General features: G+C 45.7%; 1 protein-coding gene and 1 long non-coding RNA gene across 3 annotated transcripts in view; one reads left to right on the top strand and one right to left on the bottom strand.

Annotated features, from left to right (window-relative positions):
* LOC141049749 (uncharacterized) overlaps positions 1–16,892 on the top strand; it is a 50,979-nt gene extending 34,087 nt beyond the window's left edge. For both annotated transcript variants that reach the window (XR_012220430.1, XR_012220431.1), the window contains exons 3-5: positions 16,237–16,389; positions 16,505–16,582; positions 16,667–16,892. This is a non-coding gene — a long non-coding RNA (uncharacterized lncRNA). The remainder of the gene's footprint in view (positions 1–16,236; positions 16,390–16,504; positions 16,583–16,666) is intronic.
* Positions 1–26,151, bottom strand: part of LOC141049748 (alpha-2-macroglobulin-like protein 1) — a 355,320-nt gene that overhangs the window by 293,141 nt on the left and 36,028 nt on the right. The window lies entirely within an intron of this gene.

Below are 26,151 nucleotides of genomic sequence, written 5' to 3'. Positions count from 1 at the left end.
CGGTTTTCTGCCGGATCCGTCTTGTTCTTGACAGACAAAACAGGATCCGTCTCATCCGGTTCATCCGTTTTTCTATCCGTTTTTCGACGGATTACGCCGGATCTGGTTTTTAAAATTGACCCTTGTGGCCTTCCGAACGGGATTGGCTACTGGAAAACTATATATAGCGTGTTCCTACAGCCCTTCTTTGACAGGTTGTAGAGGAGAAAGTGCAGGTTGGAGAGAAGAGCAAGTTACTGGCGAAGATGGATGTTGTCATTGGAAATATTACCACTAGAAGTTCTGTGACGGTTTCAGTAATGAGGGACAATTTTGCACTATACTTTATGTCACCTCAAGGCAGAGTACACTGGCAGGATGACAGAGTGTGAAAGATTTGTGCCCTAACCAAACTTGTGTACCTTCTGGACCAACAGTATATACCTTTGCCAACCAAAGTTGGCTATCTTGTCATGGTCTTACTATTTTTAGCTTTAGGCCACAGGTGTGTACCTGGTTGTGTTTTATGCAAAGTATTTCACCTTTTAACAAAAGTTGTGTACATTGTTAGGAAATCACCAACAATAAACACAACTTTTCAGGTGAAATACTTTGCTTCAAACACAACCAGGAACACAACTGTGGCAAAAAGCTAAAATTTACCCACAGTTATATACCTGGTTTTGAATACCTTTTTACCTTTTAAATACCCTGTATTTAACCTTTTTTTTAAACATATTTTGCCGCAGAAAGAAATGACAGACAACCAGTGTAAACAATAATTTAACTTTTATTTAAAATATTTTTTTTTGTGTAAACTGTTTTTAAAGTTAAAAAAACTTTTTTAATAAAGGTTTGAAACCAACCAAATGGGCATTTTTATTACAAAAAAAACATTATAACTCGGTGTAGTGTGGGGTGGAAATACTGCTGGAGGGGCTGCGGGACACTTCGACAATGGGAGTGTGGAGAGAGGACTGGGATCGTGGTGGGGAAGGAACAGTTAGAGGTGAAGGTGTGGAAAAAGCTACAGAATGGGTGGACATGTGGGAGGCAGAAGAGGTGGTGGGCGGTGGAGTGGAGGGTTGGGCAGGGACTGTAGGAGCAGATGATGTTGATGGAAAGTTGTATGGGGAAGGAGTTTGGTACGGGGAAGGAGTTTGGTACGGGGAAGGAGTTTGGTATGGGGCAGGTTGCTGGAAGTGGGGAGATGTCTGGTACTGGGGAGGTTGCTGGTACTGGGAAGGTTGCTGGTACTGGTGAGGTTGCTGGTATGTAATAGGAGGGGGAGGATGGAAAGTGGCTGGAGGGGGTGCAGATGTAATAGGAGGGGGAGGATGGAAAGTGGCTGGAGGGGGTGCAGATGTAATAGGAGGGGGAGGATGGAAAGTGGCTGGAGGGGGTGCAGGTGGAAGAACTACAGTGGTGGGAGGTGGAGGTTGGGAGGTAACCTGCTGTAGAGCACCGAGGCACGAATGCATTACATGCATCTGCTGGGTAGGAGATAGTGTTGCCATGCGCTCCACAACAGACCTGAAAAAGGTGTGGTTTGGCGAAGATCTTGCTTCTGAATGCATGGTTTGCAGAAGTGTCTTCACCTCCAGAATGCTGGAGTTGATCTGCTGAAAGCCTGCGGAGATTTGCTCTGACAAGACTTTTAGACAGTTCTGGAAAGATGCATTCAGATGCAAGAACTGTGGCGCATAACTCTTTTCCTGACCCCTCTGCCGCTGCCGCCCAGTACCCGCAGGTGTACTAGAGGTGGCAGGGGCAGAAGGGTGGGGTAAAGGGAAAGCGATCTCCTCACCAGCAGCTTCATGTAATGTAGGCGGCCACGATGCTCCTGTGCTGGTGGATGGGACAGATGGGTCGAATGTGTGGGAAGGCTGGGAAGGTGCAGATGTACCGGGGCGGTCGAAGTGTCCCTCGGTGCCGGTCTCCTCAGGGATCGCCTCAGAAGGGTCCAATCGTGCAGGCTCCCGAGTGCTGCTCACCGTGCTGTGGAATAAAGAGAAAAAAAAACAATTAAAATACTGACATGGTATGGCCCTGGCTGAAAAAAAAAAGTTACATCTAACATTTTTTTTCACATGTGGTGTGTAATATTTACCTTCTAGTGACCATTGTTTCCCGGAGGAACGACAGGGCTTGTGCGTACTTGTACTTGCTCCTGCGTCCTCCAGATCCACTCAGGGCCCGCATCTCTTTATTGAACTCCTTCTTGAAACGATCCCTCACAGACCGCCACCGATTCACAATTCTGTTCCCTGAAACGAGAAAGGAGTGGTTAGTATACAACATCAGTGTTTCACAAACTCCAGTCCTCATGGTCCCCAGGGGTCATGTTTTCAGGATTTACATAGTAAATAGAAATCCTGAACACATGATCCGTGGGGACCACGAGGACTGGAGTTCGGGAAACACTGGTTTACATCAAGCAACCGGTACTGTATATACTTACGCTCTTTAATCTGGGCCCGAACATCGAGGTCCTCCCAGCGGCCCACAAGGAGCGAACAGATTTCCTCCCAGAGTCGTCGGGTAACGATAAGGTCAGCGTGGCGGCGGTCAGCCATATTCCAGAGCGGCTCCCTTTCTCTGACGAGATCGATGAGGTGGTCCACATCGAGTCCTCCATCCTCACCGTCAGAGTCGGGAGCACGCTGTGAAGGATGTTAAAGAAAAAGACAAAAATAACATAATTAGCCTCCACAAAAGAAATTCAATAAAAAGTGCAAAAAAACAAAGCAAAAATATTTATACTTACACGCTGGTGACCGCCGCGTTGCGGTCGCCGACGACCCTGGGAGGCACTGCGAGGACCTCTTGGCCGAGCACCAGATTGGGAAGACTAGAGAAGAAAACAAAAAATGTTATGTCTTTGGATGTAGGCATTTGTTTGCTGTGTGTGGTCTGCAGAACATTGTTTTCTATGTGTTGTGTGTAGTGTGATGTTGTGTTTCTGCGTTTGATGCAAAAAACTTACCAATTGTGAGCCCACTCCAAGTGTCTGTCCACCCCTTCCTTCTTCTTCTGGGAGCTCCTCTTCATCTTGTGAATCCTGTTTTGAAATAAAAGGCAATGAATAGACATATATTACAGAGATGATGGATTTTGGAAATAAAAACTTACCGTCAAACGCTGACGATGCGAGGGAGGGCTTCCAGAAGATGATGTGCTGTCTTCCTGGTGGCCACACTCCATGCCTGTGGGTGGTGTTCCACCTGCTGCCATTGCTGCTGCTGCTGCTGCATCTATTGGGCGGCTGTTGAATAAAGAGAAACAAAGGGCCAATGAATATCTTGATATTCAATAGCCCTAGTTTGGAGGAATGGGGGATTTGATAATTACCGTCTCTCATCTGCTGCTGGCCTCCCCTCCTCAGCATGTTCCATTTGCTGCTCCATTTGGGGTGGTGGTGGTGCTGATGGTGCTGCAGTGGTCTCCTGCCTTCTCCTGCTGCGCTTGGTTGCTTTCTTGGGTGGCATGTTGGGTGTGGCTGTGGGTCCCACTGTCTTGCTTTTATATATGTCTTGTGGGCAGAGCTACTGAGCATGCTCAGACCCAAAAAACCGGATCCGGCGCATTGCGGCGCTCATAGGCTTTCATTGTGTGAAAAAGCCGGACGCGCCGGATCCGGCGTGTCCGGCTTTTACGCCGGAGACAAAAAACGTTACAGTCTCCGTTTTTTCCAGACGCCGGATCGTGTCACATTGCCGGATCCGGCGAAAATCGGATGAAACGCATGGCCATCCGGCGCGATCCGGCGCAAATGCAAGTCAATGGGGGGGAAACCGGATCCGGCATTGCATTTCGCCGGATCTGGTTTCTGTCAAAAGCGCCGGATCGTGCCTGACGGCGAAAACCTGATGTGTGAAAGAGGCCTTAATCCACCAATTGTATTTTGATCATTTAAAGTGTAACTGTGGATTAAGGAGAACTTGCAGCACCGTATTTTTATCTGACTGTTGAAATAATGCTTATTATTGTATAAATTGCTACAGCAATCTCAAATTTTCAAAAATAACAAAGAAAAAGATGTAGAAATTTGGTTAGGTTCTTCAAGCCAGGGGCGGACATACCGCCGGTGCAGCCAGTGAAATTGCACCAGGGCCCAAAAGTGGAGAGGGGCTCCTGCAGGCAGGTGCATACTGGCCATAGTGGCAGAGTGTGCAGCTGCTATGGGGCCACTGAGTCAAGATTACGGGTGGGAGTGGGAGGGGCCTTGGTGTTATGCAGCATCGGGCCCCTCTCACTCCCTCCTGTAATTATGCGACTACCCAGAACTGGGGAAAGAGCAGCATGCAGCATGCAGGTGTTCAAAAAGAGGCATGTCATGCAGGGAGAGACGCTGGCCAATGAACGCTTTCCTCACCAGACTGATGAGAGCGTGCACTGGCTGCCATCTCCATGCAGGAGGACCTGCATGGAGCGCCCCAATGGTGAGTGCTCACCTGTAGTCAGGGGCCTGGGCCGCACAGCACACTGGGGACAACAGTGGAAGAAGAGCAGGACTTGCCTTGTGTATTCTGCTCCCTCCAATGTTCTATTCCCAGCAGGCTGCAGCATCTCAGAGAAGAGGTCTCGGGAGGAGGCTCACTGCACGGTATAGCACGGCAGCACCAGGGGGCTGATATCAGTCCTCTCTGCTGTGTCTCTGATGCGCCCCAGGGGCCATGGGATACTCGGTACCGGGCCGGTCATCTTAAATGGATTTGTAGCAGTGGCAGTGACCCGCTCTGTGGCCCCAGGCGGTCATGTAAAAGGGGTAGAATTGAATGGGAATAAGTTCATGTAGTGATTTGTGACACCAGTTGGAGTGTTCGACTGTAGTATAGCCGGCACTGCAGATGATCCCTGGGGGGAGTAGATGGTGATGGCAGTGCAGATGTTTAACACTCTCCAACCAGGGCAAACTCCCGGAGATTGATGGAAGTAGAAGGCACGGAGTAATAAGGCAGGAGGCAAGGAAAGTCACTTTATCATTTACTGTAGTTAAGGTGCAGTTCAGAGGAGATATTAAAACTCTCACCAGGTTACAGTCTGCTTTGCAAAATGGGAGTCATCCTTCACTCTGCTTGTGACTCAGTGTATGCTTCCTGCTATTCTAATCCCTTCAGGGACCAAGGCTTCCCGGAGTTTAGAAACTTCCAGTATAGCTTCTACTCACTGTGTATTTCCCCGCTGGCAACTTGCAGCTTGGGTCCTGTGTGAGGCAGCTCAAGTTCCCTCTTGCACAATCCTTCACTGATCCTAGTTCGCTGCAGTTTTCCCAGGGTAAACACGATGCTGTTGGTTGTATAATCCCACACAGTCTCTCAGCTTACTACCTTGCTCTGAAAGCATGGATGGTGTAGGGGAAGATTCCCTGATGCTTCTTAGCTCTACTCCTGGATAGAGCACATGTCTAATGGCTTCCAAGAGCGTTCTTCTCCTCCTCCGTCTTCACACTGAAAACAACAACTCTGCTCCTCTCCCTCCCAGTTAGGGTGTGTCTGCAAAGCTCTAAGCTTCAGACAAGTAAGGGAGTGAGGTGAATTGTGTGTGTGTTGTTGTCCCTAGCAGAGAAAGCATAACTCCCATTGCTCACAAAACACATACAAAACAGTACATTTTTAACCCTTTTGTGGCAGAAAAGACGCAGGGCGCCACATCTTCATCTCACACAATGGGTTCTCCAGCCCTCTCCAACTTATCTCTGAATTATGTGGGTGTCCTATGGTCTCTCACCCGGCCTCAATATTTTGTTCTCCATTTATCTATGTATCTAGTTCCATTTTTTCTGTATTTAATTGACATATTCATGAGTTGTTAATGCCATTATTGGGTAGTGCATCTATGATCGTTGGACCCACTTGATACGGCCTTAAGATGGCAATCATGCATATCTTTTTGACATAGATTGAATGCTGTGTCAGTGCGTGCATGTGCAATGAATACACCGAGCATCCTCTCATTTGGATTTACACGCAGGCGCTCATCTAGCCCCTGCTTGAGCATGTCCTGTTACCGAAAGCAGTTTATTTAATATTAGGCTGGTTTTCACAGATGATTTTTATAAGCGCTGTCTGTGCATGTGCCGATACACACATTTGCGCTTGCACAATTACATGTGTTGATTTTATGTGTCATTTTCTTGTGGTTGAAAACAGCTGACTTTGTGTTACTGCTGTCTGTGCATGCGCTGATGCACACACTGGCTGCATTTTGCATTCCTCCTCCGGTATGTCCAAACAGCTGATCTTCAGCTTGCTCATGTGTATATAAAATGTGTGCTACACACTTGTACTAACAGGCCCCTGAGGAAGCCACACCTGGTTGGTGACACGTTGGGTGTGGTTCACTGGATTCTCTGTGGACATATAACTATCTCTGCATTATTACCCTGTGAGCCACACACTTGTAGCAAAGTCTATAAAAATTAGCACTAAATAAAAAAGCTCATATCCCGGGGACCATGTGGTGCATTTTAAAAAAACAACTAGACAAGTAATTCTTCTCTTATTGATTGTCCTCCTAAGCTTGAGATTATGCTCTAGTGCTGTCATTGCCCGTGGTTGCCTTCTCAGAGATGGCAGCGCAAAAGCATTTGGCTTCTAATGACAAGATATTACCAAATGTATATATTGTAACAATCCAGGATATCAAATTCAATACAAAAATCATAAAGGAACCCTATAAAAAAATGTATATTTTATTAAATGCGTTTAAAACACCACCAAAACAGTGGTTCACACCACAAAAAACAAGAAAACACTGCGAAAAAGAAACAGCCCTGGTATGGTACTTATGCTTACACCTTCTTGACAGCGGGGTTGGTGAAGCGCCCCAGTGGCAGTGGGATACTCGGTACCGGGCCGGTTATCTTAAAGGGATGTGTCACAGTGGCAGTGACCCGGTCCGTGGACCCAGGCGTTCATGTTAAATGGGTGAAAATGTAAGAATAGAGTTTGTATGAATTTGTGACGCCACCTGTGGTATTCTGGTCAGTGGTGACCAGCGCTGCAGTGTTGCTTCTCTGGGACAGATGGTAGGATGCAGCAGAGTTGTTAAAGCTCTCCACAGGTAGAGCTGTAGTCCCAGAGCAGTTGAGATGAGTTTGTAGATGGTGAGGTAGTGTGGAGTAGAGGATGTAGCAGTGCTGATTTGTTGACACAGGAAGAAGGCAGAGACACAGTGGCATGTAGTTCCAAAGCTTTACTTACAGACTGGTGCACACAGATGCCCACTTCAGTGCTGCGTTCTCCAGGTGAGGGGTCCAGATAACTTTCAGCTAAAAATTAAGTACATCCTTCCAGCACTCCGTCAGTATGTACCTTTCCTGGCCGTCTCCACATAATATGCTGCTTTCCAGCTTCCTTCCTTTTCAGCACTTCACAATTATCTTCCCAGGCCAGCAGCTGCAAATCCTGTCAGATAATGCATACCCTTCCATTTCTTTGATCCTATGTAGCTGCCTTTCCGGTCAGAGTAACTGTGGTAGGGGGCTGTGGTCCATAAAGACACCACAGCTATCAGCTTGCTAGTAGCGCCCTGAAGTACGCTCACTAGGCTAGGGGCCGCGACCCTTTGCGACCTTGTTCTTCCTCTACCTGACGTCAGTCAGCATGGATAAGAGACCCACGGGGAGTATGCTCCAGCCGTGTCTCAGAAGAACCACCTTTCCGTTTAGGGAGCTTTCTTTATAATCCAATCTGTCCAGCAGCCTCTAATCACAAGAGCTGCTCCAGACATGTCCTTCTCCTTCCCTCCCACTGAGGGAACTCACTTCACTTCCTATAATTCTCCCGTTCTCAATCTACGCTCTGCCGACCTCCCAGCACTCTTTGTGTTCCAAGCAGGGACCATAAAGGGTGCTCCGCTATGCTACATGTGTGTGTGGGATGTGGGTGTGGAATGTGGTCAGGTGTCTCCATCCTTACCTAGTCGTGGGATACCACACCTCTGGGTGGTGAGGTGCAGCATCTCTGTGGCAACTGGATCCTCAGGGGCACCACACTCCCCCCCTGTTGAACCCAAAACGTCCGTGGGCTGAAATAAAGTACAAGATGTTACAGAGGAACATACAAAAAGATTAATTTGGAAACTGTACTACTAGTAGTTAACAATATATCACTATAAAATTTCTTCTCCTGAAGAGAGGTACTTTTACTTTAAACGCTACCAACTATTTTTATTTTTATTATTTAACAAGCTAACTGCTTCCTGGTGACAACCGGAATCTTTTAGTTCATCACCTGCTGTAAATTTTTATTTATTAACCATACACCTTTATTAAACATACAGTATGACAAACGTGCATGAATACTCTGTTGGAAAATATAGGTAACAGTAAGCTGCAAGTGCTAGTTAAAGTTGTTAACAAAACCAGGGTATTTAGTTGATACGTTTTTTGCAAAAAATGTACGCTAAGCCACTCCACCACATCACGGTAACCCTTTTCGGAGCAGTCCTATCTAATATATTTAAAACATGACCGTGTCTTTTGGGACACGCACATAAAAAGCCATTTTGCCCAGTGTGCCCATACCGGGCAGTGTTATGATTGGGTAACCGAGGAGGAAAACAAAACCAAGCTAAGTCACAGAAAACCAGAGAGGTTGGTAACTACGCGGATTGCAGACCCCTGATCCTAATCACACAACTAACAGCAGCCGTGGAGCGTACCTACGATGATTCTAGATGCCTCGTCACAGCCAGAGGACTAAATAAGCCTAAAGCAAGAAAAGGGGAAATCTAAACTGCCCCAGAGCAGACCCTAAAGGAATAGACAGCCCCCACACATGTATTGACGGTGAGACAAGATGAAAACACAAATGCAGGTAGGAAAATAGGCTGAGCAAACGATGGGGCCCACGCTAACTAGACAGGAAAGGAAAGATACTGTCTGCAATCACGCCAAAAAACCCTGCAAAAATTGTCCAACACTTCTGATAGCAAAAAAAACCCTGAAGTCACTAGACTTCACCCACTATATCAGCACTTTGGCATATTCTGAGAACAGAGCAAAAAGAGGCCAATCTAATAAGAGACAAAAAGCAAACTGGCACATCCAGTAACATAAGAGTGGAAATTCAGCACAGCCCCAGCCGGGGCTGGCTGACCACACAAAAACTGAATAGACAAAACCAAATCAAATGTGAACATTAGCAGAGAAAACTTAGCTTGAGAAGACAGGAACTGAGCTGGAAACCAAGACCTCAGGAGGCAGAAAAAATCACCAGCATGGGAAAAGGGAGTCGGCTGTCTTAAATCCAGTCTGAGACTCCAGATGTCCAATCATCGTCCTCAATATAAGGTGGCAGGTCTCTGTTAATTAGATCAGCATCATTACCTCCTGCCACCACCAGAGGGAGCCTGGAAGGAGAACTCACAATTACTCTGTCAACACAAACAGGTCCCTCACCAGAGACCAGAGGCAGACCAGAAAATGAGTTCACAACAGTATCCCCCCCTTGAGGAGGGGTCACCAAACCCTCATCCACGCCACCAGGCTGATCAGGATGGTCCTGGTGAAAAGCACGAACCAATCTATTGGCTTGAATGTCAGAGGCAGAGACCCAAGAATTATTCTCCTGGCCATAACCCTTCCTCCATTTGACCTAATACTGGAGTCTCCATCTAACCAAACGAGAATCCAATATTTTCTCTACCTCATATTCCACATTGCCTTTAACCAATACAGGGTCAAGAGGTGCTGCCATAGGAACTACTGGCTCAACAAACCTCTTCAACAGCGATTTGTGAAATACGTTTTGGATCTTAAACGTAACTGGAAGAGCCAATCGAAATGAAACAGGATTAAGAATCTCCAAAATCTTATAAGGTCCAATAAATCTTGGCTTGAACTTTGGAGACGCAACCTTCATAGAAATATTCTTGGATGACAACCAAACCATATCACCCACTTTAAGCCGGGGACCAATGGTCCTATGCCAGTTGGAAAACCGCTGGGCCTTTTCCTGAGAGAGTGACAACTTATCCACCACTTGGTCCCAAATCTGCTGCATTCTCTCTACCACAGTGTCCACACTTGGGCAGGCTGAAGATTCCACTTGCCCTGAAGAAAATCGAGGATGAAACCCAAAGTTACAGAAAAAGGGCGACATCAAAGTGGCAGAACTAGCTCTATTGTTTAGCGCGAATTCGGCCAAGGGCAAAAATGAGACCCAGTCATCCTGATCAGCAGATATGAAACATCTCAAATAGGACTCCAAAGTCTGGTTTGTTCTCTCAGTCTGCCCATTGGTCTGAGGATGAAACACAGAGGAGAAAGATAACTGAATTCCCAGATTGTAACAAAAGGCTTTCCAGAATCTGGAAACAAACTGGACTCCTCTGTCCGACACAATATTCTCAGGAATCCCATGCAACTGACCCACCTGTTGAAAAACAAGGGCAGCAACTCTGAGGAAGATGGCAACTTTGGGAGTGGTACAAGATGGACCATCTTAGAAAATCTATCACAAATCACCCAGATAAGTCATTCTCTGAGAGACAGGAAGATCAGAAATAAAATCCATTGCGATATGGGTCCATGGCCTCTTGGGCACCGGCAGGGGCATCAACAACCCACTAGAATGATAACAGGGTTTAGACTGAGAACAAGTCCCACAGGACTGCACAAAATTCCTGACATCACGAGATAAGGCAGGCCACCAAAAATACCGACTCACCAAATCTCTGGTACCAAAAATACCTGGATGACCAGCCAATGCAGAGCAATGAACTTCAGTCATCACTCTCTTCCTCCACTGGTCAGGAACATACAATTTTCCCATAGGACAACGCTAAGGTTTATCCTCCTGAAATTCCTCCAGGGCACGTCTCAAATCGGGCAAAATGGCAGAAAGAACTACCCCCTCACCTAGGAAGGTAGTAGGCTCGGTCACAATAAGAGAATCAGCAAAGAAACTCCTAGAAAGGGCATCTGCCTTAACATTCTTAGTGCCCGGAAGAAAAGAGACCACAAAATTAAAACGCGTGAAAAACAAGGCCCACCTAGCCTGTCTAGGATTCAAGCGTTTTGCTAACTCCAGATAAATCAAATTCTTGTGGTCGGTGAGGACCACAACTTGATGTCTAGCTCCCTCCAACCAATTTCTCCACTCTTCAAATGCCCATTTCATGGCCAACAATTCCCGATTCCCCACGTCATAGTTGCATTCAGATGGGGAGAACTTTCGAGAAAAGAAGGCACAGGGATTCATCTTAGAAGTCACAGGATCTTTTTGGGACAAAACAGCTCCTGCACCAATCTCAGAAGCATCTACCTCTACCTGAAATGGAAGTCAGACATCAGGTTGCCGTAAAACTGGAGCAGAAGTAAATCTCCGCTTATGCTCCTGAAATGCTGAGACAGCCTCAGGAGACCAATTCAGCACATCAGCTCCCTTCTTGGTCAGATCAGTCAGTGGTTTGACAATTCCAGAAAAATTACCTATAAATTTATGATAGAAATTAGCTAAACCCAAAAACTTCTGGAGAGCCTTCAAAGAAGTGGGCTGAACCCAATCATAAATGGCCTGTACCTTGTCCGGGTCCATTTCAATAGTCGACGGAGACAAAATAAATCCCAAAAATAAAATCCTTTGTACACCAAAGAGGCATTTTGATCCCTTATTAAACAGGGAATTCTCCCTCAAAATCCGGAACACAGTCCGGACATGTTTCACATGAGAATCCCAATCACTGGAAAAGATCAAAATATCATCCAGATAGATGATCAAAAACTTATCCACAAAGTCCCGGAAAATATCATTCATACATGACTGAAAGACAGAAGGGGCATTAGTGAGCCTAAAAGGCATCACAGGTACTCAAAATGTCCCTCCGGAGTATTAAACGCCGTCTTCCATTCATCCCCGTGCTTGATGCAAATATGATTATACGCTCCCCTGAGGTCATGCTTAGTAAACCAGCAGGCACTTTTAACTCTGGAAAATAAATCAGACATCAGGGGTAACGGGTACTGATATTTAACCGTCATCTTGTTAAGGGAACGATAATCAATACAAGGTGTTAATGAACCATCTTTCTTGGCCACAAAAAAAACCCCAGCACCTAAGGGTGAAGAGGATGGTCTAATATGACCCTTCTCCAATGACTCCTTAATATAGGATCGCATAGCATCATGTTCGGGTACTGATAAGTTGAAAAGCCGACCCTTGGGAAATTTACACCCCGGGCTCAGTTCAATTGCACAGTCATAACTCCTGTGAGGAGGCAAAGACTCAAACTCATTCACCCAGGCATCAACTCAATTGCACAGTCATAACTCCTATGAGGAGGCAAAGACGCATACTTACTCTCACTAAATACATCAGAAAAATCGGCCAAATAATCAGGAATATCATGAGACTGAGGAGAGGTGGAGAAAACAGGAGTGTCCCTAAGAATACACTGACAACCCCAACTCACCACAGACCCAGATTTCCAATCCAAAACTGGATTATGAGTTTGCAACCAGGGGAAACCCAGAACAATAGTATCATGCAAATTGTGCAGCACCAAAAATTTTCAATTTTCTTGATGGTCTGGGGCAACTCGCATTATCACCTGGGTCCAAAACTGAGGTTTATTCTCCGCCAAAGGAGTAGCATCAATACCCCTCAAAGGAATAGGCGTCCTCAGAGGTATGATGGGAAAACCACAACGTTTAGCAAAGTCCAAATCCATCAGATTCAAAGCTGCTCCTGAATCTACAAAAGCCTTAAGGCCATGTCACACTAAGCGAGATCGCTGGCGTTATCACTAAAGCGACAGCGATTTTATAACGCAGCAGCGACATTGCAGACGATGTCGATGTGTGTGACATGTAGCGGTGACGGGGGCCCCGCTGTGATGTCGCTGAACGTGCACGAACGTTCAGGACCGTATTTTGATCATTGGCATCCCGCTGGTGAGCCTGAATCGTTGTGTTTGACCCCTTTTATGAATGACGAGCGACCTCGTTGGCGACTCATATGTCAGCGGCGCAGGCGGGACTAGGTTTCCTTTTGTAACGCCCCTCAGCTCCGATTGGTGGCCACAACATCACCTCTGCAATAAATGAAAACGTCAAACTGCGCCCCCATCCATTGCTCCAGCGCGCTTTGTGGATTACAGCAACGTTCTGGTGCAAGTCCTTTGTGCGTTGTTGCTGGGTTTTGGATCCTGTCGGAGTCGCTACTGTGCTTCATTTGGCATTTATACCTTCTGGATTTTTGGATTTCCGTTCCAAGGTACATATTGTTTTTTCTTTTTTTTTTTTTTTAATTTGGTTTTATTTTTTCATTTTTGCATCTTAATTCACATTTTGTTATATCAACAGCCGTGTTGCTGGGTTTTTTTTATTTATTTTTGCAGCGCCCACAACAGCTATTTTTTTATCTTTGTTGCTTTGTGAGGTAATCTGTTTGTAATATTTGATCCTCTATAACATTTGATAACCTAGCAATCTTTTCACTGCCGCACCCGCCCCCGCCATTTTAGGCTTTTATAAGATCGCTTGTTTTTTTCTTTGTTAACAAATGCTATGTTAACAAAAAACAATTACTCTTACACTTTTTTTTTTAAACTTACTAAATAACTTTTCTCTTCTTTACCGGGCAGGTTGCACATAATGTACATGACCACCGCGGAGCGTGTGATTGTGGCAGCAGCTTTACTGATGGAGGGAGATCGACAAGAAGAGGCGCGGGTGGAACAGAGGCGCTCCAAACGAAAGCGTCGCATGTGGACCAGAGAATGGCTGGAGCAGAGGTCCAAATTCACCCACATGCATCTAGTGAGGGAGTTGCAGGAGAAGAATCCGCAGGATTTCTGAAATTATCTACGGATGTCGGAGGATTCATTCAAGCTCTTACTGGAATGTGTGAGGCCACTCATTGAACGGCAGGATACACAGATGTGTGCAGCTGTTTTAGCAGAGGAACGTTGGCTGTCACGCTGCAATTCCTGACAACCGAACGTTCAATGAAAGGCTTACAATTTTCAGCAGCTGTTTCCCGATCACTCCTCAGCGTGGTAATCGCTGAGACATGCAACGCCATCGTCTAGAGTTTACGGAGCTACATGCCTTTTCCTAAATCCGTGGCGGAATGGCAAAAAATTGCATCGGATTTTGAACGTATTTGGCAGTTCCCAAACTGTGGTGGTGCCTTGGATGGTAAACATGTGCGCATCACGCAACCTGCCAACAGCGGAAGTTATTTCTATAACTACAAGGGCTACTTCAGCGTGATCCTCATGGCCTTTGTTAATGCCAATTATGGATTTATAAACGTTGATGTTGGCATGAACGGGAGGGTTTCGGACGGAGGCGTTTTGGAGCACGCTATTTTTGGAGAACGCTTGAATAACTCAGAACTGCTCTTGCCAACCAACATTGAAACCACCGCTAACCTTAACTTTGTATTTGTAGGCGATGAAGCCTTCCCCCTTCATGCGCATCTTGTCAAGCCGTACCCACAAAAGACTTTGACAGAGGAAAGGCGTATTTTTAATTACAGACTGTCCAGGGCACGCCGTGTTGTTGAGAATGCGTTCGGCATCATGGCCAACTGCTTCAGGGTTTTCCACACACCAATCAACATAAAGCTGGAATCTATAGACTCCGTGGTGTTGGTCTGTTGCGTGCTGCACAATTTTCTACGGCAGCACGCTGCTGCAGCATACAGTCCGCCAGGCTTCATTGACTCAGACAGCAATGGCGACGTGATGCTCGGAGAATGGCGTGAGAATGATCCCACTATTGCAGGACTTCAACCTGTTAATCAAGGCAGGAGCAAGGACGATGCAAAGGCCTGCCGAGACAAGTACTGCCAATACTTTAACGGGCCTGGTGCAGTGGCTTGGCAGCATCAGATATAGTTAGCATGTAAAACATTTCTTGGTTATCCTGTTTTAAACTTCCTGTTAATAAAAAAAAAAAAAATGTACTTTCAAATTTTCTGTCGTGTTTATTTCAACAATATTAGAGCAGTAATGGGGATAACTAAAAAACAGAGGGGTGTGATGGGGAGGGGGCAATGATGTTGAGAAGGCAAAAAGCGGGGTTGAGATGGGGAGGGTGGAGCACTGGGGATAACTCAAAAAGAGGGGTGTGATGGGGAGGGGGGAGTAATGTGGAGAATGCTAATTCATTGGTGTGATGGAGAGGGGGCAATAATGTTGAGAAGGCTAAAAAAAAAGGGGTGATATGAGGGGGGGAGTAATGGGGAGAAGGCAAGATGAGGGGTGTGATTGTGGAGGTGAGAGTAATGGGCGGAAGGAAAAATGATGTTAAGCCTACACTTATGCATGTATGTTGCGTTCTCAAAGAGGCTGCGGGATAACAATGATGCATCAGCGTTCCCGTGCGCCGTGACGTCATGACGCTGTAATGGGCGGTGTTAATGCGGCATAGTGAAAAATATTGAAACCAACATGTCTTCCAGGCGTTCTGTTCCCTGGGGTGAGCCTGAGGTACGATACCTGATAAAGCAGGTTGATGCACGGGACTCTAACTGCGCCACACACGCCCGGCCCATGCTTCACAAGAAGCGCGTGTTAAAAAAAATAAAAAGGGGGCTAATGCGCAACTTTGGCGTCCAGCGCACACCGACGCAGATAAGAAAAAAATTAGCTGATCTGCTCTACCGTTCAAGTGAACGCATAGCCACCATCTGGTCAGACAACCAAAGGGGAGAGGGTGAGTGTTTTTTAAAGGTTCAGCAATTTTTTTTTTATTTTTCTAAGCTGTCTGTTGTCTATTGACGTGTACTTTACCGCCTCATATCTGACATTGCACTTCCAGCTTTTTATAAATGTAAAATTGCAAACACTTTGCATGATGGCATAAGGTAATGCTGGGACATTGCAATGTGGTAAAGTGAAAGTGAAAATGAAAGTTAAAAGAAGTGTGAATATTAATTTTTTTTGGGGGGGACTTGTAAATAAAGATGAACTTGTAAAGCTTTTTTAAAAATTGGCAGTTAATTTGAAACAAAATTTTTTGTAATGAAAAGTAACATAACAATTTAAATGTTAGTCAAGTAGGAAAAGAATATAGGTTTCTTGCTGAGGGTTACAAGCGGAACTCAAAAAGAGTACCACATAACATTATTAATTGAGAGGAACAAGAATACTTGTTATTAGTCAATAGTTGTTAGCGGTATTCGAATACCGGTGACGATATAACAATTCGCTTAACTATATTCGGCCATTTTTTTTTTTTTTCAATGAAAGACAGCATTTAACATGCAGATATCTAAGGATTGTTTTCCCTATCTCTAGGACCACCATCACCATCAAGCCCGCCATCGCAGACAGCTTCACCAACAGCCCCAGCATCTCCGGGGGATCAAGAAAGTTCACCACCCACCCCTTCGCCCGCTGCCAGCCCTTCTCCAGCATCACTCCATGATATTGGAGCTGCCTCTCCATCAGGTAATCTAATTATAGCAAGGTTTGTTAAATAAAATCGAAAAAAATGGGTACTTTTATGTTTTACTTTGGAAAGGATGGAGGGTTAACGTTTAATATTTTGTTTTTGGTCCCATAGCTGTTGGTGCCACTGGTTCGGGGTGGGCTATTAGCCCCTCACCAGATGGAACTGAACCACCACAGCCACCACAATACTGTAAGTATAAAAACAAGAACCATGGACCTTTGGTTTGTAGTGTGTCAATAATTGACAGGTTTACGTTTGTCATTTCTTCAACAGATCCCCACTGCACAGGCCCTGCTGGCAGCACACCGGTGGATGAGGGCAGCTATGGCTGTGACTCTGGCAGCCATGGACGTGCATGGACAGATGCTGGAGAGGTATTTGGCGGGCCAACAACAGGGTGGCATTCCCTAAATTTTTTTTTTTTTCTTTTATGTTTATGTTAAACTATGTTTATGTCAGTGTTAAACAATGTACACAAAGTTTCTAATATTTTGAAAAAATTTTTTTTCATATTTAATATATATGTCTCAAATATATATTTATATACTTAAAGTTCATATACGCGGGTGTGTCATTATTTAGGTAAAAGATTGGTTACTTGGGCTGACGTCAGAGTTCATGTCTACGGCCATCGTTAATAGTAGTCTACAAAAATTTTCAAATACGAAACTAAACAAGAAAACCAGACCTCCATTCTGTTGAAATATAACATTTTTATTAAAAAAAACAAAACAATTTAAAAATATATATATATTTATATATATACAAAAGAAATATAAAAAAATACGTGCAGAACTACAATTGGTGGTAATATGGTTCGTTTTCATTTCCACGTTGCCTTGGCGGAGTATAATAAAAAGGCTTGGGTTCTGTTGATGGTCCCTCCTCATTGTAGGCTCAACAGGCTCAGGATTGTGCGGCCAAGAGTATTGCGGGTTTAGACGTCTGTCCATGAAAGCAGTCATGTCAGTGAGTTTTCCAGTTGCTGCTTGGCTCAAAACTTCGAGCATAAGCCTTTCAGCATGAACACGCTGAACTGGATCAAGTGTAGGCAGCTTCTCATTAGCATAGTACGCAAAGCCGGTCAGGTTATGAGGTGTAGTTAGAACTTTTTTGGATACTTATATGAATTCTGGGGTTTCCGAGGTGGGGGCCTTCCTTTTTCGAACTGAAAATGCGAGTCTCCTCGGCACAGATAGGGATGGTGCAGATGGGGATGGTGTCTCAACTGTTTCATCCTCTTGCACCGTTGTGATGCTGTGCTGTTCGTGCTTGATTAAGGGAGGTGAGATGAATGCCTCTTCTGTGTTATGTGTGAACAGAAAATACATGTAACATCACAAAGCAAAAGAAATTAAGCTTCACACTAGCTTGATTAATTATCAGTACGTTATGGGATAACTTGTGCTATTGTGTCAATTATTCCTTATTTATTAATAATTTCTATTCCAAATGGGCATGTACATTCCTATGTGTACTACAAGAAAGGTACTTACTTCACCGACAGGGAAGTCCTTCTGGATCACTGGGTCAGGTGCCAACATAGATGCCATTTGTCTCAGTACTTCTTGGTCCCTTGTGAAAGAAAAAAGTTCAAAGTACCAAAGTTTGGGGACATATACATCTTCTGACCCGGCTCCAGACTTGGTTGAATTCTCGACTTTGTTTAATTCTTTACAGTATACTGTGCGGAGGGCCTGAATTCTTTTTTTGACCGATGATTCATCCGCTGGCTCATTGGGGTAATGTTTTTTGGTAAGCTCCACCAGTTTTTGGTAAGCCTCCTTCTTTTTCAGCCTGTTACTATAATCAGCTGACTTTATTCTCCATAAGCAAGGCATCGAGCGGTACATCTCTATGAAGTCCTGCAGGAAATCTTGCTTATCGGCCATCTGGAAGAAAAAAAGGATTATGTGAGAATGGCACAATATAAGTAACATTTGTTTTATTGAAATGTATGCTAAATTAAAATGCGTACATAGCCTATAACTTATAACACAGCTAGGATCATAAAATGGTGGAGGTGGGCGCGGCAGAAACTAAAATGGCTGCCCCACAAAAAAAATTAGTGATGGCCACGACTGTTTACACAGCTGGATAAAATGGCGGTGGTGGGCGCGCAGAAACAAAATTTGCTGCACAAAAAAATTCCAGAGATGGCCGACAACGGTTAACACAGCTGGTAAAAAAATGGCGATGGTGGGAGCGGCAGAAAAAAAATGGCTTGCCCCCCCCAAAAAAAAATCATTGATGGACAACAAGAGTTAACACAGCTGGATAAAATGGTGGTGGTGAGCACGGCAGAAACAGAAATGGCTGCCCCCAAAAGAAATCTGTGATGGACAACATTGGTTAGCACAGCTGCATAAAATGGCGGTACTGGGCATGGCAGAAACAAAAATAGCTGCCCAAAAAAAGTTCCAGAGATGGCCGACAACTGTTAACACAGCTGGGCAAAAATGGCAATGGTGGGTGCGGCAGAACAAAAATGGCTGCCCCAAAAAAATCCAAAGATGGACAACAACTGTCAACACCGGTGGAAAAAAAATGTGATCGTGGGCGCGGCTGAAACAAAAATGTCCGAAAGATGTGATAGCGGAGGGCGGTGGCAGGAAAATTACCAAGGCTGCTGTATATAAAGACAGATATAAATATAAAATATATAATAAAGTTCAAAAAATTAAATGCCAAAAAATTTACAAAATAAGAAAAATAAGTGCCTACCTTACAATACTGTATAGAGATCCTCATGGAATCAATAAATCCAGGCCAAACGCAACAGCGCCACAGAATGGATCGCAGGAGCTGCAAAGCACAGAAGGCTAGCTGGACGCAATATGGATCGCTGCTTGAAAATAGTATGAACCACTGCGCTCAAGAACAATGGAAGGGAGCGCTACTACGTCGTTCTTTTACTGCGAGGTCGTCCAATCAACAAGCGAGAGCTGTGACAAACTGTCATGCCATACACTGACCACCAGTCTGTGCAGAGGGGCGTGGAAAAGGTTGCGCTCAATCACGCCTATCGAGGTGGGGGTCTTTTACAAAACTTGGAGTGTGACAGGTCCCAACGACCGCCAAGGTCGTTATACAGATCGCTGATCGCTGATGTGTCGTTTATGAGATTTTCATGTTTGGAAGCTAACTAACGACCATATAGCGATGTACAAACGATCTCTGCCAGGTCGTGTTGTTGTCGTGATCGTTGGTGCGATCGCTTAGTGTGACAGTACCTTTAGTGGAAAATGTGGATAAGGATCAGATCAGAGTAATTGCCAAAACAAACTTAGGTTGTACACTGCCCACAGCAAATGTGTGTGCAAAGCGTTTCTCTCATTTAGGGCAGACAGAAATAGTATGATAGGCGTCTCCACAGAAAAAACACAGCTTATTACGCCTTCTAAATTCCTGATGTTGTGCCCTAGACAAAACCCTATCACATTGCACAGGTTCAGCCGTTTGTTCAAAAGGTGGCAACGCCTCTCGTGTAGTTTTACGTTCACGTAAACGCCGATCAACTTCAATGGCTAATGACATAGACTCATCAAGACCAGAGGGAACAGGAAATCCCACCATAACATCTTTTACAGTCTCTGATAAACCCTTCCGAAAGAGAGCTGCCAATGCACCATCATTCCATGTAGTAAGGACCGCCCACTTTCAGAATTTTTGACAGTATAACTCTGCAAAATTCTGACCCTGGTTCAATACCAACAGGGTTTTCTCAGCTTGATCAGCAGCATTAGGTTCATCATACAACAACCCCAAGACAAAAAATGCATCCACATTAGTCAGAATAGGATTTTCAGATGTCAGAGAAAAAGCCCAATCCTGGGGATCGCCGCGCAGCAAGGAGATGACAATTTTAACCTGCTGCACAGAGCTCCCCGATGAGTTAGGCTTCAAGGCAAGAAATAATTTACAATTATTCTTAAAATTCAGAAATTTAGACCGATCCCCAGAAAACACATCAGGAGTAGGGATCTTTGGTTCAACAGCATGTGAATGAGTGAGATAGGCGGAAATTCCCCGCACTTCAGCAGGGAGCTGCTCTACACGATCAGACAATTGCTTAATCTCCATTAGAGAAAAATCCTCCTACGGCCCCAGAGAAAAAGAGGAAAAAATACAGATAAAAAAAAAATTCTGACACTTTTTTTTTTTTTAACAATTCTTTCCTGCTTTTGAGTATCCTAGAATCTGCGGTATGGCTGGTGATTCTGTTATGCTTGGGCAACCGAGGAGGAAAACAAAACCAAGCTAAGTCACAGAAAACCAGAGAGGTTGGTAACTGCGCAGATTGCAGACCCCTGATCCTAATCACACAACTAACAGCAGCCGTGGAGTGTACCTACGATGATTCTAGACGCCTCAACACAGCCGGAGGACTAAATAATCCTAAAGCAAGAAAAGAGTAAATCTAAACTGCCCCAGAGCAGACCCCAAAGGAATAGACAGCCCTGTTATGATTGAGTCACCGTAGGAGGCAAAAACAGAAATGCTAGCTAAGTCCAGAAAACCCGAGAAGTTGGCAACTATCAGATTGCAGACCCCTGAACCTATCAACACAAATAGCAGTAGCCGTGGGGGGTCCTACGATGACCTAGACCCCTCGATCACAGCCGGAGAGATACATAGGCCTAAAGAAGGAAAGGGGAAATCTAACTGCCCCAGAGCAGACCCCAAAGCAATAGGCAGCCCCCCACATATAATGATGGTGAAGCAAGATGAAAACACTTACACAGACAGAAAGACAGACTGAGCAAAGACGGGGCCAAAAACTACCTAGATAGGAACGGATAGGAAGGCTGCTGTCTGCAATCTGCCAAAACCCTATCAGAGACAAAAGCCAACAAGCTGATATAAAAATGGCCCTGAAGCAACTAAGCTTCACAAACTAAATCAGCACTCAGGTACTTTCAGAAGACAGAGCTAACGGAATACTGCACACTCCAGCAGGGAGTGGCAGAATCCAAAAAGCAAGAACAACAAAAACAAATCTTAAATGCAAAAAGGCAAAGCAAAAACTTAGCTTTAGGAGAGCAGGAATCAGACTGGTGTCCAAGAGTCCACAGAGAAATCACCCGCAGGGCAGAAAGGGCGTAGGCTGCCTTATATCCAGTCAGTGACTCCACTCAGCCAATCGTCTTCATTAGTCCCAGGTGCCTGATAATCAGGCTCACTACCTTCCTTCACCAGAACAGGGAGTTCACCAGGCCCCAGTGACGGAGGGGAAAATGAACTCACAACAGTACCCCCCCCTTGAGGAGGGGTCACCGAACCCTCAACAACGCTACCAGGGCGATCAGGGTGAGCGCGATGAAAGGCACGCACCAATCTTTTGGCATGAATATCAGAGGCAGAGACCCAGGAATTATCCTCCTGACCATAACCCTTCCACTTAACCAAATACTGGAGTCTCCGTCTAGCCAGACGGGAATCCAGAATTTTCTCTAACTCATATTCCAAGTTACCTTCAACCAATACAGGGTCCAGAGGTGCCACCTCAGGCACAACTGGCTCAACAAACCTCTTCAATAAGGACTTATGGAACACATTATGGATCTTAAATGTGACAGGAAGAGCCAAACGAAAAGAGACCGGATTAATAATCTCCAAAATCTTGTAAGGTCCAATAAATCTAGGCTTAAACTTAGGAGAAGCCACCTTCATAGCAATATTTTTTGATGATAACTAGGGTTGAGCGACTTTTGGTTTTTTATGGTCGAGTTTCATTTCGTGAAACCCGACTTTTCCAAAAGTCGGGTCGAGCAAGATCGGCCGATTATAGGGAAAAGTCGGGGTCGTCCCGAAACACGAAACCCAATGTAAGTCAATGAGGAATAAAAGTCGGCAGTGAGAGGAGGACAGGAAACACACCTACAGTGCTCATTTGAATGCCAAAAGCATCAATTCTTCTTACTTAAGCTGGTCAACCTTAATTAACTTCATAATACAAGTTACGCACTGAAAAATGGGGGTTATTTGGCTAAAGTTGTGGGGGGGTAGGGCTGGCTTCAGGTTTTCATGTGCCCTGGGCGAAAGAGCGCCCCTTTAACACATAATACCACAACTCATCATGCTCCGATACGGCAGAGAAATAGCGGTATAGTACAATGAAAAATACTTCACTTTTTACATCTCATGACGAGGCCCATCTATTTCTCCATACAGAATCATTGGTCCCATATAATGTTTGAAACAGTATATGATGAGCTCCACATAATGCTACAGTATATGTTGGTCACCATGGATGAAGCTCCACTGTCTTATGGGCCCAAATAATGCTCCAAACATAATGGGCCCCATTTCTAATGCTCTAGTGTATAATGGGCCCTGTAAATGCTGCTCCAGTGTCTGATGTCCACCTTTGGAATGTTCCAGTGTATGGTGGGCCCCATCTATCATTCTCCAGAGTATAGTGCTCCCCAAAAATTTCTGTCCCAACATTGAAAACAATCAAATAAGTCTCCTCGCTAGGGAATCCCTGTACTAGTCTGGACTTCTCGTCGTCCCCATCTTCCATCTTACTGCACAGTATTTCAACCTTGCAAGTGCTGTGATCCTGAGCAAGCAGGGGGGGCCCACTCGTTGGCGACGGCACTGGCACAGGGCCCCTGATAGTACGGTGGTGTGTCTGATGGCGGGTGGGCCGAACCTGCACTTTCATCTGCAACATCCTCTTTGTCACCGTGTAAGATGGAACTGTATATGGGAAGGGTAACCTGAGTTTAATCAGGGTCAGATTCAGGCCGGGTAGTGTGCGAGGGGAATGTAGTGGTCTGGGTCAATGTACCAGCAGATTCATCGAGCAGTGGCTAGGCATCAGTGCACTTGTGTCGCCCCCAGGAGTATGGTCGCCACAGTGGCATTACCTTCCTCCTAGGGAGTGTGATGTCATGCTTGGGAGCAACGAAGGATCTCTCTAGCAGGTTAACTGATTGGGCGGCGTTATTCCCACGAGTCATGACCCTCCAAACAGCGTTCATGAAGGCAAAGTGTTTGTTTTACGTGGGCAGTATGGTTGCAAAGCTGAACCTTAAAGGAATGTCCAGAAGGGCACCACCAGGAGTGGAGCCTACGGCATAATTTGACTCAACACGGGCAACCTCAACCATGCCAGCTACAGAACAGATGCACACATTGCAAGCTTAATTCCGTTAACGAACGAAACTCCGTCATGCCCCGCGGTCCGAGTCTGGCTTACTAGAGGGACACGTGAGGCTCTGGCACATGAGATTGGCCAATAACTGGTGTGTCATGCCCTTACATGTCCATGGCTGCATGTGCGCTACACTGAAAAGGCCAGCGTTTGTCGCTTACAGGTGCAGATAACCCGCTGAGCAACGTTAGTGATGGGGATCATTGATTACAATTATTACTCGCGAACGATGATTTCCCAGTAAGTGCAGGTCAACCGCAGTTCCGGAATTAGGCCTAACCATCATTCCTGAAAAAAATGAAAAACTTACGTGTGCAAACCACAGGTGCTGTAGCTTGCTTAACAGCTCGCCAGCCGTTCTCACGCCCAGTATGGGTTACACGTGATTGCACAAAGGTGAGAAAGGGTACCGTATCCCCGGATAACATGTATGGATAGCGTACACATTCAAAATATATGTCTATACATCAGGAGGCAGGCTCAGACGGTGTTAGGCCCAGTATGGCTTGCAAGTGATTGCACAAAGGTGAGAAAGGGTACCGTATCCCCGGATAACATGTATGGATAGCGTACTCATTCAAAAGATATGTCTATACATCAGGAGGCAGGCTCAGACGGTGTCAGGCACAGTATGGCTTGCAAGTGATTGCACAAAGGTGAGAAAGGGTACCGTATCCCCGGATAACATGTATGGATAGCGTACACATTCAAAATATATGTCTATACATCAGGAGGCAGGCTCAGACAGAGTAAGGCCCAGTATGGCTTGCAAGTGATTGCACAAAGGTGAGAAAGGGTACCGTATCCCCGGATAACATGTATGGATAGCGTACACATTCAAAAGATATGTCTATACATCAGGAGGCAGGCTCAGATGGTGTTAGGCCCAGTATGGCTTTGACGTGATTGCACAAATGTGAGAAAGGGTACCGTATCCCTGGATAACATGTATGGATAGCGTACACATTCAAAATATATGTCTATACATCAGGAGGCAGGCTCAGACGGTGTTAGGCCCAGTATGGCTTGCACGTGATTGCACAAAGGTGAGAAAGGGTACCGTATCCCTGGATAACATGTATGGATAGCGTACACATTCAAAAGATATGTCTATACATCAGGAGGCAGGCTCAGACGGTGTTAGGCCCAGTATGGCTTGCACGTGATTGCACAAAGGTGAGAAAGGGTACCGTATCCCCGGATAACATGTATGGATAGTGTACACATTCAAAAGATATGTCTATACATCAGGAGGCAGGCTCAGACGGTGTCAGGCACAGTATGGCTTGCAAGTGATTGCACAAAGGTGAGAAAGGGTACCGTATCCCCGGATAACATGTATGGATAGAGTACACATTCAAAATATATGTCTATACATCAGGAGGCAGGCTCAGACGGTGTTAGGCCCTGTATGGATTGCACGTGATTGCACAAAGGTGAGAAAGGGTACCGTATCCCCAGATAACATGTATGGATAGCGTACACATTCAAAAGATATGTCTATACATCAGGAGGCAGGCTCAGACGGTGTTAGGCCCAGTATGGATTGCACGTGATTGCACAAAGGTGAGAAAGGGTACCGTATCCCCGGATAACATGTATGGATAGCGTACACATTCAAAATATATGTCAATACACCAGGAGGCAGGCTCAGACGGTGTCAGGCACAGTATGGATTTGACGGCCCAGACTACACGGCGGAGGAGCAGGGAGAGGTAAAGATTGCAAATGCTGGGGCCCTGCCCAAGCAAGGGGGGCCCACTCGTGGGCGTCGGTACTGGCACTGGGCCCCTCATAGTACGGCGGTGTGTCTGACGGCGGGTGTGCACCACCACCGTCAGAGACACTTGATTGCACTATAAGGGACCCTGTGCCAGTGCCCGCGCCCAAGAGTCGGCCTACCCACCTGTCCAGGGCAACGGCACTCGCACGGTGTCGTGCGCTAGGTGGTGACCCCGGCCATGGGGGGGGGAGGCAGCACAGTTAGGGAGTTTTAGAAAGTGGCATATGCTGATGTTGGACATTCAGCTGATGCAATAGGCGAAATAGGTCAAGTCCCAGGAAGAGGTGGACCAAAGCAAGCCATTTTTCTGTCACCCTATGTGTCATCAGGGGAAGGTGGGACAAAATCCTTGGAAACCCATGCATGGTTCATTTTAATGAAGGTTAAATCATCCACATTTTGGGTTGACAGACGGGTCCTTTTTTCTGTCAGGATTGATCCAGCTGCACTGAAGACTCTTTCCGATAGCACACTTGCAGCTGGGCAAGCGAGCTCCTGTAAGGCATATTGTGCCAATTCAGGCCAGGTGTCCAGTTTAGCAGCCCAATAGTCAAAGGGGAATGACCTGTGTGGGAGAACATCGATATGGGAGAAAAAGTAGTTTGTAACCATAGTTGACAACTGCTGTCTCCTGTCACTTTCCATCGATGCTGTATTACCAGTTGTGTGAGCGGTACTTGAAAAATCAGTCCACAACATTGTCATGAAACCCCTGTCTCCAACGCCACTTCTGCTGTGTGCACCACGAACACCTCTGCCAAGCTGCCCCCGGCCCTTACGGCTCGTGTGAGAACCATCACCGCTGCTGTGTGC

Source organism: Dendrobates tinctorius, unplaced genomic scaffold (assembly GCF_039654945.1).
Source record: "Dendrobates tinctorius isolate UK_male_01 unplaced genomic scaffold, ASM3965494v1 ptg000147l, whole genome shotgun sequence".
NCBI classification, from domain to species: Eukaryota; Metazoa; Chordata; class Amphibia; order Anura; family Dendrobatidae; genus Dendrobates; species Dendrobates tinctorius.
Note: the sequence above shows the minus strand (reverse complement) of the source record. Positions and strands in the feature narration are given on the sequence as shown.